The 18,351-nt window shown below is 46.4% G+C and overlaps 1 long non-coding RNA gene across 1 annotated transcript in view; it reads right to left on the bottom strand.

The window, feature by feature from the left end:
• The window catches only part of LOC147701869 (uncharacterized), a 124,210-nt gene that overhangs the window by 11,361 nt on the left and 94,498 nt on the right, over positions 1–18,351 (bottom strand). Inside the window, exon 2 of the long non-coding RNA XR_015297484.1 lies at positions 1,119–1,217. This is a non-coding gene — a long non-coding RNA (uncharacterized LOC147701869). The remainder of the gene's footprint in view (positions 1–1,118; positions 1,218–18,351) is intronic.

The following is an 18,351-nucleotide window of genomic DNA, read 5'->3' as shown; positions in this document are numbered from 1 at the left end:
TACACCATGGTATATATATTTTACACTCATAAACTTTTTAAAAACACAGTCACTGAATGATGTCATCAGTGATGCCATTTGAAATGTCATCAGTGATTTCATGACTGTGCCATGAGTGATGTAATATGTGAGATCATAAGCAGTGCATTGCGGGGGGGGGGGAGTTATAGTTAGTTCAGCTAATTATAACTGTTGAATTTCACTGATTTTGTATGAGTGAAATCGGAGCCTACCTATAACGTCCCTGTAACCTTCGATTTTTTTTCAATGAGGATGTATATTACATATATATATATATATTATTTTTTTTCTTCTCCACTTTATACATATATACACAAACAAAAAAATGGCTGCAAACGTTAGGCATTTCGCTTTCAGTCATTCAGTCAGCATATTGCGTTACGGACCATTGTTCCACATGGTTAATCTCACCATGGGCATTTTAACAATTGGATGAAGAAGACGTACTACAATGCTCCACTAGTAGTTAGTAGTTTATTTACTCTTTTCACAATCCTCCATTTAAAAAAGCTACTAATATTATTAATTTATTATGAGGATCATCTAAACATACACTGTCAGTGGGATATTTGTTACTGTTTTATTTCAAAGATGCAAAGCAAGACATGCCACAACCTTCCTTATTTCTTGGGTCTTAATTACCATTGGCTGGGGCTAGGGTAGGTGCATGCGCTCACACACACACACACACGCGCACACACACACACGCACACACACACACACGCACACACACACACACACACACACGCGCACGCACACACACACACCCACACACCTACACACCCACACACACACACGCTCATGCACACTTACATTCCCACTCATTCTGTCTCTCTCGCTCTCTCACTTGTTTTAAGAGGTAAAGGTTTGCATGTTTCACCAAACACAAATGCCAAGTTCCAAGTGCAATAGAATCAACAGTTTCATGCACCGCTTCTCATTACATGCAATCTTCATTCAGAATGCTGTCAGGCCTAACACATGCAACCTATGTAAAGAAGGTCAGTTTTCACATGTGCAAAGTTCAAGGAGTAGTGCACCAGGTTTCACTAATACTGATGGCATGCAAAATGTCTCCATATGCTAGATATACTCACCAAGTGGACAGACTCTAGACTTTGATTCCGAGGGTCTTCATACATTCCTTGTAGGCCTCAATCAGCTCATGGCAGCCTTCTTTACCTTTACCTGCAACACTGCAAAATAAAGACTTGATTAACTGTACAGTTTCTACTTTCTGCTTCTTTAGCCAATAATGATGGCACTATTTGTTTATTTAATCATTATAAACTCCTCTCTGGTGGCTGTACCAGCGCTCTCCTTTACACATCCAATGCCACAAACACTGATTGCTCATCATCCAAACCTGGATGACCAGCACTTACCTGAAGCTCAACCTCATCAAGACAGAACTCCTATTATTTGCCAAGAACAGTAAATAAGATACAGTACAAACCCGGCTCCATGTGAAACATCGTGATGGCTTTGAATCTCAACTTTCACCAAAACCAAATCACTTGAATTCACCTTGAGCGCCAACTTCTCCCTCAAGGAACACCTTGCCCAAAATAACAAAGACATCCTCGTACCAGCTCTATTCTAAAAACAAGCATTTGCAATGCAACAGGTCTCGCATTAGTTAGAGTTAAAGAATTTGGCATTGTTTATATTTAGCTGGATATGTTTGCTGGTTTGTGTACTGTGTGTGTTAGGGAATAGCAGGTTTGTATGTATCTGTGGAGTAAGTATGTGTATTATAGTGTTCCCATGCCATGTTTACATTGCCAGTGAGGCTAATAGTAGACATATACACAGAGACAAACATACAGAGAGACACATGCACCGATACATACATTGAGACAAACACACAAACGCACACAGAGAGACAGACATGCACATAGAAACATACACACAGAGACGCACAGACAGTCACGCACACATAAAGACTGACACACGTATAAAGATGCATATACAGACAGAGACACACATAGAAACAAAGATGCAAACACAGAGAATAGACGTACTTACAGAGACAAATGCACATATAGAGACGCACACACAGAGATAAAGACGAACACACAGAAAAATACACGCAGATAGAGACACGCACACCGAGACAGATGTGCACCGAGACAGAAACACGCACATAGAGATGCACACACACACACAGATACAGGAACGCACACACAGCAAAAAACACATGCAGACAGAGATATGCACACAAGGCAGAGACATGTACACAGACACAGAAACGCACACACAGAGACAGAGGCATATACATAAAGAGAGACGCACACACAGAGACAGACACGCACACATAGAGACTGAGACACACACACATAGACTGAGACACACAGAGATACACAGACACACAGATACAGACACACAGATAGTTTGGTAGCTAAATGGGCTAAGGCATCCGCTACAGGTGTGAAATGTGTGGTTGTTTGCAAAGGACACGTAAAAGTTTTAGGTAAACATGAAAGGGATATGCAAAAGTGAATTGTATTGCATGTAAGTTTTTAAATAAAGCGGGAACTTGACCCGAAGGCCGAGCACCAGCTACATTACACAAGGTCACATGCATTGTTTATAGACCGGGGGAGATTAAGCGATTTACCCAGAATCACAGTAGGTTTAAGCCGAGACAGGACCTGATTTCCTAGTTAAAAGTTGGCATCTCTGGCTCTAATGCCACATCCGGGTAGAGGGTGGGAGGCAGTAGCCACATGAAAGCTTGGCTCGTTGTTGGCTCGAGGTTCCAACAGGACATCAAGCTGAGCCAGAGCCAGTCTTCCGGGTCGAGCTTTCAGTGGCTCACTCACCTCTAGTAATGTGCAAATTACCTACAAAAGTCGGCATCCCTGCAGAAATTCAAAAACATTTACCTTTTTAAAGGCGGAGCAACTTTAGGGAAAGGACTTCTACTGATAATGCCTCCTCACGAAGAGAAAGTAAAACAGGTTCCTGGAACCCACACTGTTTTTAAAGGGCGCAGTTGGCCATTGAGACAGAATTACTTCCCCTAGGTTTCATGCCCTATTTATTTTCGGTTATAAAGCGCGTTGGGTCAGGAGAGGTCTCCTGAACATGCCTACATAGTGTTTTTGTAGGGGCAAATAAAAAGAGCACGCCTGCCACATATACTTATGTCTCATTTTCAATGGATTGTACAGTGTACTGGGAAGTCGGTTTTATGCACCACCTGCCATTTATACAGAATATAAATGTATCTATAAGCAAGACAGAAGTTCTGCCACAGGTCACCAGCTCCACCGGTTTGAAGCCATCCAAAACTGGCTATGCCAGTAAGGGCGGCTCTAGGCTCATGGCTGCCCTGGGCAGGGAACGTAGGTAGGGGGCCCCGAAAGAGGGGGTCCGGGCGGAGCGCAGAGGCCAGTGAAGAGGTGGGGGGGGGGGGGGGTCAGGGTGTTTGAAGTGGAACAGAGCCGGAGGCCACCAAATCCCTCCCAGGGGTCGCCACGCAAATATGTATCCATCCTCAGAGGATTATTATATTAAGGATATATATTGGAGTGGTGGCCCCTGGGGTTTGGTGGCCCTGTGCAGGTGCCCAGCTTGCACATGCCTAAGGCCGCCCCTGATGCCAGCCTCTGATGTGTCATGCCAACAGTGGCTGCTTGTTTGGGAGGAGTCCCACCTGACAAAATGTGGCATCCAATGGCCGTCTGTTTTCACTGCAAACAAATGATAACAAAGGCCCTGGCCCCAGGTTATAGAGCCGGCTTGTACACAACATACAAATCCCGAGGCAGATTCAATGCACTGCAGGGAAAACATATGAATGGGGTGTGGAATGGGGTGTGGAAGGGGGTGTGAGGGGGAAAATAAAGCGGGAAACAAACTGGTTATGTGGGAAGCTGAATCAGAAGTCCATGTCAGTTGGGTACATGTTAGGCACTGGTGAAAACCTACAGCAGGAGGGTGGTGGTCCCACTACAATAGGAACCCTCTCTTGTCTCTTAATGCAATAGAAATATTTATCTGACTCAAGGGAACCCCTTTTATCAACCTGGGATGGATGAAAGTTGGATTAGCCCTGCCTGGACTTGGAGCTGTGCTACTTCGAAAATTGGTAGACCGGTATAAATCTCCCTTGGTGGGATATTTTTCCACCCACCTGTTGAGTAGAAGACTGGTGTGCACTGCGGCAACCTTTTTGTTTAAAAGAGAAGTTGGTCTCTTTGAGCCTTCAAGGCAGGGGTTTAAAAAAAATGTTTGCAACTGGAAAATAAAAAACGGTTTTCCAGCATGAAAAGGAATGCACGGTACAGCCCATTAACTATGAAGTAATTTTTTTTTATATATATGGACCATTTTTCTAATCACTGTTCAGCCACAATGTGTTTAAAAGTAGGGATTCAAAATGGTACAAGTTAAAAAATAAAATGAAGAAAAACGGAAGTCCTCCGCGAATTCGCAATGTCACCACCAGGCTACGAGCTTTGGACAGAAGTCAGTAGACAGACGTCCGTTAACTTTTTTTTCCTCTGTCCAGTCAGACGAATTCCGGCTACATAGTATGAGAGGAGGGGGAAGAGTCATGGGTGCTGCATGCTGCAGAGTACCAGGGCAGTGCGGATGCAGCAGCCCTGCGCGGTGGATAGCATCTCCAGAAATCACAGAAACACTTGTAAAGACCGGTAAATAAGCCGGCCTTACCAAAAGAAAAAGCATATATACATATACACACACACACACATACAGAAAGGCAACTTCCCCAACCCATTGTTGTATTTAATACACAGCCCCTCCCCCCCTCCACACACCCAATCCTGCATACACTCTACAAGAGATACTCGCCCTTTCACGCTTCTGTAAATAAAGTATCACTTATTTGGGTAAAAGTAACAGCTGACATTTACAGCCTTTTGGAAACGCCTGAAGTGAGTTATTATAAACAGTGTAGAGAAAACCAAGACGTGTGTAAAGAAGGCAATTATGTGCCTGCTATTGAAAGCACAAACTATTTCCTTGGGAGCAAGGGTCTGTTCGGTTCAAGGAAGAAATGCCACTCGAAACACCAAGAACCCGGAAACATGGTTTTCGGAGGCTTCCCTCCCCGACATTCTTGCCATACTTCCCCCTTCTTATTATGTCCTTCGGGCCGACCGCCCTGCGGACAAGATCGGGGGGGGTGTTGCCATGATTGTCCGATCCACTATTCAATTCCAGCTTCTCCCCCAAGCACCCATTGCTGGAGTGGATTTCCTGGTCGCTCGCTCCTCCAATCTGTCTGCACCTCTCACCGTTGTCCTTGTCTACCGCCCTCCCCTGAACATGCCCCTGTTCGTGGCCTCCCTGCAGGAACTCCTCGCCACGCTGGTGGTTAATAACTCCTCTGTCCTCCTGCTTGGGGACTTTAACTACTGGCCTGGCGACCCCAGGGAGGACTCAGCATCCAAGGACTTCACGGCCACTCTCCTCTGTCTTAACCTTAAGTCCCATGTTCTGGTCCCTACCCACAATTTTGGACACATCCTGGACCAAGTTTGGTCATCCCAGGACATAGTTTCCCCCCCCCAGCATCCTTCCTTGTACATCGTCTGATCACTCTCTCATTTCCTTCTCTATCACCACTGGTTCCCCCCACAAGCCCCTTCGTCCCAAGAATGTCTTCTCCCGTAGCTGGAATCGTGTTGACTTGGCCTCCCTCTCTCACTCCCTGCTTCTTCTTCCCCAGACCTCACTGGCATTCCCCTTGATTCACAGGCCGCTGCAGTTGGTAACTGGCTCTCTTCTGCATGTGATTTAGTAGCCCCCCTCAAGCTAGTCAAGTCCATTCGCCCTCACGAGGCTCACCGTTGGTTTAGCCCGGAGCTCAAGACTCTTAAATTGGAGCTTAGACGCTCAGAGCGCCTTTGGCGCAGTAGCTACTGCCCTGACCACAAGGCCAAATATAAATTACTTCTTAAGGAGTACAAGAAGGCCATCTTGGCCACTAAGACCAAGTACTTTTCTGAACAAGTGGCGCTCTCGGCTAAAAAAGCTAAAGAAATCTTCTCTTTGGTCAACAACTTGGCCACCTCTGATCGTGCTTGCCCTCATTTCACGCCCTCCCAGGCCCTCTGCTCTTCTCTTAACAACTTCTTTATCGAGAAGATTGTAAAAATTAAATCTAACATCTTGGTCACTCCTTTTACTCCTCTTCACTCTGTTCCCTCTGCGCCTAAATCTTCCTATTCTTCTTTCCCCCCCCTCTCCTTGGACTCTTTTCTAGCTCTGCTCACTAAAATCAAGTCTGGTTCCCCCACTGACTGTGCCACTGCCCGCATTCTCAAAACTCTTTTTTCTTCCTGTCCTGATACCCCTCTCTCCTTTCTTAATGCCTCTCTTTCCACTGGATTGGTCCCTTCTTCATTTAAATCTGCTATTGTTTCTCCCATTCTTAAAAAACCTGGTCTCGATTCTTCTCTTCCCTCTAACTTTAGACCTATCTCTCTTCTTCCCTATCTTGCTAAAATTCTCGAATCTTACGTTACTTCCTGTCTCTCTGCTTATGTTGAACAGAACCAGCTCCTGGCTTCTCACCAAGCCGGTTTCCGTTCGGGTCATTCGACCGAAACCGTGGTGTTAGCCGTCCTTGACGAGCTTAAAGCCAAGGCCGATGTCAACTCTCCCCAAGCTTTGATCCTCCTCGACTTGTCCGCTGCGTTTGACACGGTCGACCATAACATTCTTTTGGACCGTGTCAGCGCAGCGGGCATACGAGGCTCTGTCCTCTCCTGGATCACCTCCTTTTTGACAGGCCGTTCTCAAGCCGTTCACCTTCCCGGCTTTTCTGCTTCCCCCCTCCCGGTGCCCTGTGGGGTCCCCCAAGGTTCCTCTCTTTCTCCCCTTCTTTTCAATCTCTATATTCACCCTCTTATCTCTTCCCTTCTTGAGCTGGGGGTCTCTGTGTATAACTACGCTGACGACCTCCAGCTCGTCTTTGATCTTTCCTCTTCTTCTCACTCTCTATCCTTTTTTCACTCCACCATGGTCTTTATTTCTGGGTGGATGAGCGCCAACCACCTCAAGCTCAGTCGAGATAAGACTGAGCTTGTCCTGATTGGCGGCTCATCCAGCCCCTGGTCCCCTGCTTTCTGGCCTCCCATTCTCGGTCCTCCTCCCACCCCCGTTCCCTCCGTTAAAACTTTGGGCATCAAGGTCAGACAGGACCTGTCCATGCACGGCCAGGTCAGTGCCGTGGTGTCCTCCTGTTTTCTCTCCCTCCGGATGATCCGGAAAATCTCTCGTTTCTTTTCTCTTGAATCCCTTAAAATCATCATTTCTGCCCTTATCACTTCCCGCCTTGATTATGGCAATAGCTTGTTCGCTGGCATTCCTGCCTATGAAATCCGCCGCTTACAAGCTATCCAGAATCAGGCTGCCCGTCTTATCTTTCACTTGCCCAAAACCCATCACATCACTCCCGTCCTCAAATCCCTTCACTGGTTGCCCATTTTGCAGAGATCCCTGTTCAAACTAGGGTGCCTTGTTTATCGGGCCCTTGATCACTCTGCACCGGCTTTCATCAATTCTTTGATTTCCCGTCACACCCCTGCCCGCACTCTCCGTTCATCATCTTCTGCCCTCCTCACTGTCCCTCGCTTTCATAAATCTCGCACTGGTGGAACCCGTTTTTCTGTTCTTGCTCCCCGGTTCTGGAACTCCCTTCCTCTTTCTATGCGCTCGATCCCTATCTTTTCACACTTCCGTAAAGCGCTAAAAACTTTTCTGTTTACCCTGGCCTACCCCCGCTAACCTCCTGGCTCTGTCTGTTCGGTTCTTTAGAGCTCCCAGCGCCAGGAAGCCGTTTTGGCCATCGTGCGCTCTACAAATAATTTCATTCATTCATTCATTCAACCCAGCCCCGCCGTCATTTGTCCACCTGATGCATCCTGGGAGCTGTAGTCATCCACCTAGACAAAGGCTTGGCCTAAGGTAGCACATGACGGTTGCTTGGTTATAGGAACAGAGATCCAGTAACAATTAGTTAAACTGGTACCCCAAAGAATAGCCTCTGGGTATCTTCAACTACACCCTAAGCGTGCATAATGTGATGCATTTAAATCAAACTTTATTTCAGCAACTATCCTCCCCCCCAAGCCTAATGTATTTTGTTAGTAGGAAGCCCCCTGTACCCCCAGAGATCTTCCTATCCCTACAAAAATGAACTTCTGAAGGTAAGCGGTATTAAAACTTACAAGCAGAGTGTACAAACCGAACAGGTATCTGAAAGCTTGGAGGTTGGCACCTTGAGGCATCTCAATGCGTGGGAGGGGGGCAGGGCAAACCAGCACTGCACATTGTCTGAAGGTACTATCTTTAATGGTTGCTTATTACTCTGTGCAGCACACTTGCGCCCGTGCTATATAAAACTCAGGAATGCATTGAGAAGTGTATCTAGTTGCACAGCAGTAAAGTGCGGCACATTAACGCACAGAAGGGATGATCATATTCTAAAAAATGTGACTGCACTAGGCTCGCGGCGACTGCAGCAGGGATTTAAATCCAGGCAAGGCGAACTCTGCCTTTCATCCTTTCAGAGTCGGCGAGCTGTAAAACTGCGGCCCTGAGCACTCCCTGCAGGTTTGTGTGCAATCTACACGTCTCCAGCATTACCTCGTTCCTAATTTAATGAAAAGTCCCTTTTGGGTTACGGAAACATATGACCATTCATTTGACACAGTGCTTACTGGCTTCGCCGTGAAATGGATCCCCCCTAAAAAAAGCTCACGAGTGGTGCGCACTCACGCCACTGCGAGCATATGTCTTCAATTATCGTGCCCGTGTCTGGCCACGATAATTGAAGACATGTGGGCTTTGGTGCACGTATCAGACACCAATAGGCCATAGGCGGAGCTATGCGAACGCCTATGGCCTATTGCATGTTCTGTTAAAAAAACAGCATGCACGCAAAGCCCAATCAAAATGGACCTAGGAAATAACACGCACGAGCTGTGTGTTATTTCCAGGTCCATTTTTTAAACCCTACCAAAAAGGCTTTTCGCTACGCTTCGCTTGCGAGCCCTAAAAAGTCAAACAGTTTCTCCCAGAAAGCGACTTCAAACATGCTGTTCTAGCCTTTGTACTCTTGTACCAGGATGGTGGTAATTTCCTTGTACATACCTCCTAGACTCCACGCTCGATACCCCTTAGGGGCATCCTACATGCCTCAGCACGTCCCAGCCAGAGCCTGAAGAAATAAGATAACATCACTCCCACCTTAATTAAACTGCACTGGCTTCCCTTGCCAGCTTGCATCATCTTCAAAACCAGCTGCATCATTTACAAAGCCATCACAATCAGCACCCCCACTTATCTTGCAGTCAAGCTCACCATCTCTGGTGGTCTCGGTACATGCAGGACACCATCTAACTGCAGACTAGGAACTGTAAAAAAGTAGAAGCACGATAACCAGCATTTTCCATCTATGCACCCAGGATCTGGAATAACATCCCGGTATCCACCAGGACTGCCGAAACGCCACCCAATTTAGGAAAGAGTTGAAAGACAACTCTATAAAGAACACTACATCACATTGTGTTAACCATCCACAACTCAACTTCCTATCCTATAACTTGCTGATTTTAAGTTTGCCTTGGGCCATGTATAGCACTCCCTGGCTTTTAGGTAACTTTGCTCTATAGAAATACCACATACCATACATAAATATGTACATAAATGTAAATGTACAGGAATTTATATAGCGCAAATCACCAAGCGGTTTCTAAGCGCTTGCTTAGGGAACCCGTCCTGGTATTCCCCTGTGAGATAAACCCGGCAGGGTATCTGCAAGGTGAAAGCCAGGGATCCCGCCGCAAGGGGCCATTGTGGAGATTAAGCAAGCTATTGCCCAGAGTCGCAGAGTGTGAACCCGTGAATCGAGTAGGCACCGGAGCGAGAATTGTCGAGTCCGTGGACATTTTAGAACTCAAGACCCCGCCAAGCCGGGAATTGAACCCTGGTCCCAGGCTGACCTCTGCTTCCAGGTCTGCCTCCTCTAACCAGTGAGCCACACTTCTCCAATATGTACACCTTTCCAAATGCCCTCACTAATGAAAGGGGTTGGGCACAGGGCCTCGCTTGAGCCTAGGCCCAAAGTCCAACCCATGGATGTGAACATATTTGGACGGGTTGGGCACAGAACCATGCCCTTTAATGGCAGCAGCAACATTTTCTTTCATGTTGCTGCCAGCAAATAAGATTGCTCGCTCCCGCAGGATCTGGCCAATGGGGAAAAACACACTTGCGACCAAACAAATCACTCCAATTCTTTTAATTTGCATCCCACAGGAGTCTCACCGGATCAATTATCAACATGCCTATACATTTCTAACCTTAATTTCTCCAAAACTACTGAACAGATTTACACCAAAAAACCACTCAGGACGAAACTGGATAAGGCAGTCAAGCATCCGAGCTCTGCCTCAGTATTTGCCGCAATGCACTATATAAATACCAATCAAATACAACATAAAAAAACGTAAGAAAAACAGTAAACAAAGATGCTGACAGTATTGACTATGTTTGAATCCCAGCCTCGTCCTAGTGTGCCATACACATTATTTCATGCATTTGTACACATTACCCCCATTTACAAATTCGCCATACCAATTCTGACAGAGCTAGAAATCAGTTACAATGGGGTGATTTATTAGATTAGGTAATTCTGCAGCTGGATGAGCTAGACAGTCCCTTGTGAGAAGCCTTATCATTCCCAGATAATCAAAGTAGAGGAGGTTAGGCCAACAAAACGTCTTAAAATCTGGAGGCTGCCGATTCCTAGTTCTCCCTTTCTAGCAGCCCCCTGGTGAACACAACTCTCCCTCACAGACTCATCACAGAGCCTTACAGGCTACTAGACAATAATATCCTTCACTAAGCAATATACTAGTTTACTCTGGCCTCGCCGTTCACAATGTACTATAACTCACCCAGGGCTTTAAGTAAGATGAAAAAACTAGGGGGGTCTCTCATAGGGGCGTGGGCAATGTAAATAAAGGCATGGCTTAAAAACATATAAACTGAAAACTAATGTTTAGCATAGTGTGCTGCCCGACTGGTATTCTGCTGCTCCTGTCGCTGCATCCAGATATATAATAAACAAGTAACATAATACCTAGAGCAAGCTAGGGCTATTGGCTTTGTCAATAGTTGTTAGTTGCATTAGGTAAATAAATAACAACTATGGCTTTGTTGTATATAATATTGAAAATGCTTCTGTTCTGAAATGATGAGACTGAAAGAAGTATAACGAGTCTCTTTGAAGTTACATTAAAGGCAGTGATGGGTGGTACTGCTAAGGAGTGTAGATTTATTTTTTCCACCGAGTGTGAAGGCGAAAATCAGGAGCTCGATAGGGACCCGTCTTGGCACCTGCTTTTTATTAGGTCTCACGCCTAGCGTTGCAGTGTGCAGCACTCCTCGTGCAGGCGAGAGACCTCTGTAGGGGGTTTCAAAACGGACCTAGGCATCGCACACACTTGTGCGTGTGCTTTTCCTTTTGGCCCACGCTATTGGCCTTTGTGTACATCATTTTATCAAAGACTGCACGCAATTGGCCAAAGGCGGGCGCATTGCTCCGCCCATGGCCTATTGGTGTCGGTTACCCGCACCGCTGCCATGTGGTTTTAATTATCGTGCCCAGACACGTGCCCAGACACGGGTGCGATAATTGAAACCACGTCTCGCTGTGGGCTTCTTCTCTTTAGGATCCATTTCACAGGGAAACAACTAAATGAAAGAAGGAAAGAGAGGTGGGCTGCTCGCGCGCACCACTCGCAGCTTTTTTCCATTTGTTTCTGTGAAGGGTGTGAGTGTTTCATCCATGAAATGCGTGTCCCAGTGTACATTTTGTTTCCTTTCAGAAGTCACACGACCCAACATGAAGGCACCTAGGGAATGTTGATACTGAAGATTTTGAATATTAATCAAAAATGTAGCTTACAGTAAATGGTCTTGTTGTGTTTCTGAAGCCTTTTTTGTTATCAGTGTTTTGTACACACACCTCACAACAACACACTGCAGGGGCACGTTAGAACTGGGTGATCCAGGGTGTGCAGCGCAGTGTGGTGCAACACGGAGCCCACATTCCTGGAATGCCTCGTGCCCACAGGTACAGTGTCAGGAGAATCGTAACCGCACAATGCAGAGGACACATGATGTGCATGAGCTGCTCCAGGGTGGCTACCTCAAGGCCATGTCAGACGCTGCGGCTAAGCTTGTTCCGCGACAGCCAGAAACGAGGCGCTGGCTCCTCATGCCGCACACACCGTGTGCGGGATGCTTTGGGGTCACCAGGAAGGGGCAGGATCCTTGTTCAATTAGATAATGAAGAAAGTGTGAACTTCAAACAATGTCAGAAATAGCGTCCTAAAAATAGCCCGGGCCGAGCTGCAAGTCGCGAGCAGCTGTTGAAGTTCACAGGCCGGGTGGAAAGATGTGCAAAGCTCGGGTCTCATGAAATCCCTGTTACGCAGCCTTGAGGCCGCGAGACAAGGACTCGGCTCTTTGTTAACGGTGCTGTGTGAAACAGAGATAACGTAACACTAGTACTGACATAAATAACCATTATTGAAGTGGGCCTTAAACATATGTATGTTTGTTTATGCTTATGCAGGCACCGCTTAGGTGCACATGGCGGAGGGCGGTGGAGTTATATGGGAGCCATCGACCCCGGTGCAAGAAAGGTAAATCAACCCTCCCTTTGTCTGCTAGTTGAGGAGTGAAACAGTCATGACTGGTGTGCAGTAGGCCTCGAAGTCTCCAGAGTTCTGGTGCTACTGCACCTGCGGCACTAACGATAACTACCCTGTGACAAGGGGGATAATTGTCAATGATCACGGAGGGGTCAGGGGTCCCTCGCGCTGTGTGATGCAGTGGAGTGTGGACGGGGCATTGAGGGGCAAGGGGGCCCACCTAGATAAACAGGCACAGAGATTCGAATAGAGCTAAAAGGGAGGTCATGAAATGTTGTGTAGCAGAGTTGTGTATTGTTGGAAAGCATGATTTATGTGCATTTGTTTTGCCTTTGTTTTTGTTACGTGTTTTGTTTGGGCTTACACGTCAACATGCAACCACTTTTAGCAACAGAAAACAAGCATTTGCAATGCAATATGCCTCGCATTTACGAGAGTGAGCTCCTGGCATTGTAAATGACCATGCCTTTTATATGTGTTGTTTTTAAAACAGATAAATTAAAGGCATTGTCATTTAAAATTCCAATAATAATGCAACACCAATAACTCAAACTTTCAGTAATGCGAGACCTATTGCATTGCAAATGCTTGTTAAACACTGGCAGGTCCGTGCCCACTTAAAGTCCTGGACTCACCTGATTTAGACGAAATACAACCAACCATATAAAATTTCTATAAAGCACTCTAACCCTAGTCAACGGATGTCCCAGAAACATGCACGTAGGATGTGCTGTGCAAATGCACACGGCATGACATAACGACAGACCTTTGTATTCTAGGGAACAGGTTAAAGATCGGCCTCTTCAAAGTCCGTGACCCGATGTAGAATACAAAGAACAAAAAAAACAAAGAAACAATTTGTCAACAATCGAAATATAAGCAGGCGTGACAGCAACAAGTGGCATGCACTTTTCATGTGGTTTTATTCTTTATTAGGTGGTCATTAACAATGCCACTATTGATTAATGTATTCGTTTTCACTGTTTGTAGCTAATGCTGTATTCGATTTGCCACTTCGACTTCCTTTGTGTGTGACCCCAAAAGACGATGGAATTTAAATCAACTGAAGGTGCAGTGTTTACCAAAAAACACCAGATGGCGCCAGCTCATAGGTTAAAAAACAAACCCCTTTCGTCCCTGCAACATCTGTGAAATTAATTCAGGGAAATGTCATGTGTGTATGAAGATTTAGGTGTTTTCTCAATCTTACACTCACCTGCATTAGGAGAATAGAAGTAAATTTGGAGCAAATAGAGAAAAAATAGTAAAAAGCAGAAACAACAATAGCGAAACATCTGCACAAACAGAGGGAAGTTTAAGTTATGGAGAATGAAGTGGATCCTCTGCAGTGGTGGGTGGACTCAGAAGAGCACAGGTTAAGCGTCCCATTGGTGGAAGGGTCTAAGGCTCCTCCTGTGTGGATCTGTGTGTCAATGGCGCGAGACAGGTTCAGTCCCAGTGCAATCGAGGTCCACTGCTTTGGGCTAGGTTCGCTATGCTCTATGTAAAGATCACATACATACATATACAGGTCTGCAAGATGCAGATTCATTTTCAAGTGCCACAGTAAGGGGGTGAACGCACTCTTGCTTGGCACAGCTTCTTTGACCATCTGTGCCTGCTGCGCCAGAGAAAGACGATAGAGAGAAAGCTCTGTGATGTTGTGAGGTGTACCACACCGATACAAAGACACAGACGTGTGGTGTTGGTATAACATGCTTTGCCCCGAACATCAGGTCCTAAGTGTTTTTATTACCTTCTCCCAACATCACCAACTCACCCATCACTTCTTTCACTATGAGGTTGCCCGAGGCACCTCCCCACATCTTGTAAAGTCGGAACCCTCGTCGGCGCGTTGAAAATGCTGTGATACGGTGGGACTTGTGATCTCATATTCTAGCAAAGGTCCATTTGTGTAGACAAGCATGCAGCACTCAGTCACTTACTATATCATCGACTGCAGGAGTGAGGTGCCTTTCTGATTTGATTGCAATGTTTGGGCGATTCAGGTCTATACACAACCTCACTTCACCGGGCTGCTTGGGCTTATGGGTCACAACAATTAGGGACATTGAGGGGGTAGGTCCCTCTACCTTTTCAATAATGTCAACTTCCTATCGTTTCTGCAATTGGGTCTACACTTTCAACCGGAGTTGAAACACCAGCCATCTGTGCCTTAGTGTAGTTGGTTGTTCTGAGTGGTCTATTTGCAACTTTACCATTCTCCCTTTTAGACACTGTGGGGCAGATTTACAAGACCCTTGCGCCACTTTTGCCTCACTTTTCCCATGTTAACAGTGACACAAAAGTGGCGTATGGGCCTTGTAAATAAGCCCCGGTATCCCTTGAAAGAGTTCCTGAAATTTCTCAAGAAGGCTGTCAAGTTCGGTGATGTGCACTCAGAAAATGAACTCCACAAGCCAAAGTTGTTTTAGAGTTTGAGAAACCAGCAGCACCCCCCCCCCCCTCTTTGAGTGACATACATTCATGAACATGCCTACCAATGGCAGTGGTTGAGAAAGTCTCTAACTTTCGCAGGTTTGATGCTCAGCTGGAAGCTGAGTGCCTCATTGGTCTTTTTAGTCAAAAAATGAACGGAAGCTCCTGTCTTGATGATGGCTGTTAGGTGCTTGTCTCTTGTCAGAATCTGACACTTTGGAGGAGGGTGTGTCTCAGAGCGAACCTGCTGAAACCAGATGTATGAGCAGTTGATCTTTTACCTTCAGCTGCCTCACGCCGCTCACATGGATGGACCACTCCATTGTATACTCCCACATCAATTCACCCCAATCCAGAGAGCCGAAACCAGCCTGCAACATCATGCCCAGCTGGAACAAGATAGCAGACATGTACTGGACTCGCACCCTTAGATCCAGCCAGCCTGTCCTCACCACCAACCTACAGAATGACATAACCACATTCGCCGGCTAGATCTCAGGCTGCACCAACACACTGGCTCCCCTGAAGAAAGTCAGACAAGCAAGAACAAACCCTCAAGCCTGCTGGTACTTGGAAGACCTGAGAATAACCAAACGTTACTGTCAGCAGCTAGAGAGGAGATGGAGAACAAGCCAAGACCACACCACAAGAGACACCTACAAATCTGTGCTTAGAAGATATCACGCCCAGATCAAAGAAGCCAGGAAAGCGGCCCTCGCACGGAGACTGGACTCCTGCTCCAACTTCGGCCAAAAACTCTTCAACATCATTAAAGAATGTTTCAACCCCACAGCAGCCACCAACGCCATCGCCCCATCGCAGGCACTCTGCGACAACCTCTTTGACTTTTTTCACAATAAATTACTCAATATTTACAGTAATTTTGAAAAACAACCCTCCTCAGAAGACCTCGTCAGACAACTTCCTAGCCCCGCAAAGAACGACCATCAACTAACGGACAAAGAAACCTTCAGTAACCATAGACCGATCTTGTTGCTACCGTTACCATCCAAAATGATGGACAGGGCCACTGGAATTCTGAGGCAGGAGAGGGCCAAATTATGTAGCAGTGATGCGGCATATTATAGTATTAATTCATTATTTTCTGATTTTTTTGCTTGTTAACGCTATCTGTGCATTGGTTGCACCTCATTAGTACCAGTTTTACAACCAGATATAGCAAAAACGGAAAGGTGACCAGTCAACCTTTACAAAGGGCCTACCACTGCACTGCAGCACGTCACAGCTTGTTTAATAACTTTTGAACGTTTGAGATAGGAAAAAAAAATGTTTTTGTTAAAATCTGCAGATTATGCGGCAGATGATTGATTATATGGCAAATTCGGCAAATCTATAATTATACAAAAATCGCCACACAATAGCATAATGCAAGTGGCCCTGGTCATGGAGAAAGAGATCAACAGGTAGCTCTCCACTCACCTAAAACACCACCACCTCCTGTACATCACTTAGTCAGGTTTCCGCAGCAACTACTGCATGGCAGCAACAGACAATATCCGGACCATCATGGGCCTAGGGGAAACCGTTGCTCTCATCCTGCTCGACCTCTCTGTGGCTTTCAACACCGTATCCCAAGGCACCTTCATCTCAAGACTACACAACTAGGGAGTTCAAGGAACCGCCCTGAGATGGATTGCCAACTTCCTCTCTGCTGTAACCCAAAGAGTCAGACTCTACCCGTACACCTCCGAACCCAAGAAGCTCATCTGCGGAGTTCCCTGAGGATCCTCCCTCAGTCTGACCTTTAACATGTACATGGCACCCCTCGTCCACATCATGTGACCACAGCACCAACATTGTTTCCTCCCCTGATGACATACAACTCATCCTTTCCCTCACTGACGAGAACAGCACCCCAAGGACTATCTTCCCAGCCTGCATGGCCAATATGACCAACTGGATAAGGAAGAACTGGCTACAACTCAACATGGACAAAACACAGATCCTGACCTTCAGAGACAAGAGCTCTTCATGGGACCCCTCATGGTGGCCAGTGAAAGCTTAGAATCAGCCTGGATAACAAACTCACAATGTTTAAACAGGTGAACTCCATGACTTCTTCCTGCTTCCTCAGAATGCTCCGCAGGTTGTTCAAAGGGCTCTCCAAATACACGAGACGCATTGTCATCCAAGCCCTCATCGCCAGCAGACTGGGCTATGGTAATGCACTCTATGCCAGCATCTACATCCAGCTAATTCAAAGCCTCCAGACCACCCAAAACACGTCTGCCCGACTCATCCTAGATGTCCCACAAAAAGCTCACATAACTACCTGCATCAAAGAACTACATGGGTTACCCATCCAGAAACTATGCCCATTCAAGCTGCTCATCCATGCCTACAAGGCCTCCACAATACTGAACCTGCATAGCTTAACGACCGTGTTCAACTCTACCATGCAACCAGACACCTACGCTCAGCCTCACTCACCCTCGCACCAGTGGTGGCTCGCAATGGGAGTGCTGCGGGTGGTGAGGAAGGGAGGGGCACACTGGGGTGGTAGTGGAGTCGGACATACGATGTCCACGAGTAAAGTAAGTAAATAAATAAACAAAACTTTTTACCTTGTGCTCACTGCATCGCCGACTTTTATTTATTTATTTATTTACTTTACTCGTGGACGTCGTATGTCCGACTCCACTACCCCCCACCCTGCCCCTCCCTCACCCCACTGTCCCGCAGCACTTCAACTGCGAGGCGCCACTGTTTCGCACGAGTCCCCAGCATCTGCAGGAGCGAGTCAGGAGGGCGCTCCTTCTACTACATTGCCACCACGACCTGGAATGACCTCCGGCAACACATCGGGGCCTCCCTATTTCTACTCAACTTCCGCGAGAAACTGAAGACCTGGCTGCTCAATGAGCAGATACACCTGACCTTCACTGATGCTAAACACACTCATTACCCTCTTCAAGACTTTATTGTTCAAAAACTCAAGAGGTCCAGAGTTTTTTTTGAGTGTGTTTCCATTACAAAAAACCGTGTGAAAACTGATATGGACTTGGATTTTCCTGTGGACCACTCTCTCTCTGTAGACACCTGACCTTCACTCCTGCTCCAGCACCTGGATACCCTCACAGGTGATAAGTTGCACGCTACAAATCGATTCAACATAACATATGTATGGTCCAGTCTTCATCATAGTGCACATTGTCCTCCGGAG

Source organism: Lissotriton vulgaris, chromosome 7 (genome assembly GCF_964263255.1).
Source record: "Lissotriton vulgaris chromosome 7, aLisVul1.2, whole genome shotgun sequence".
Classification (NCBI taxonomy): Eukaryota; Metazoa; Chordata; class Amphibia; order Caudata; family Salamandridae; genus Lissotriton; species Lissotriton vulgaris.
The sequence above is the reverse complement of the archived record's forward strand: the minus strand, read 5'-3'. Positions and strand labels throughout refer to the sequence as shown.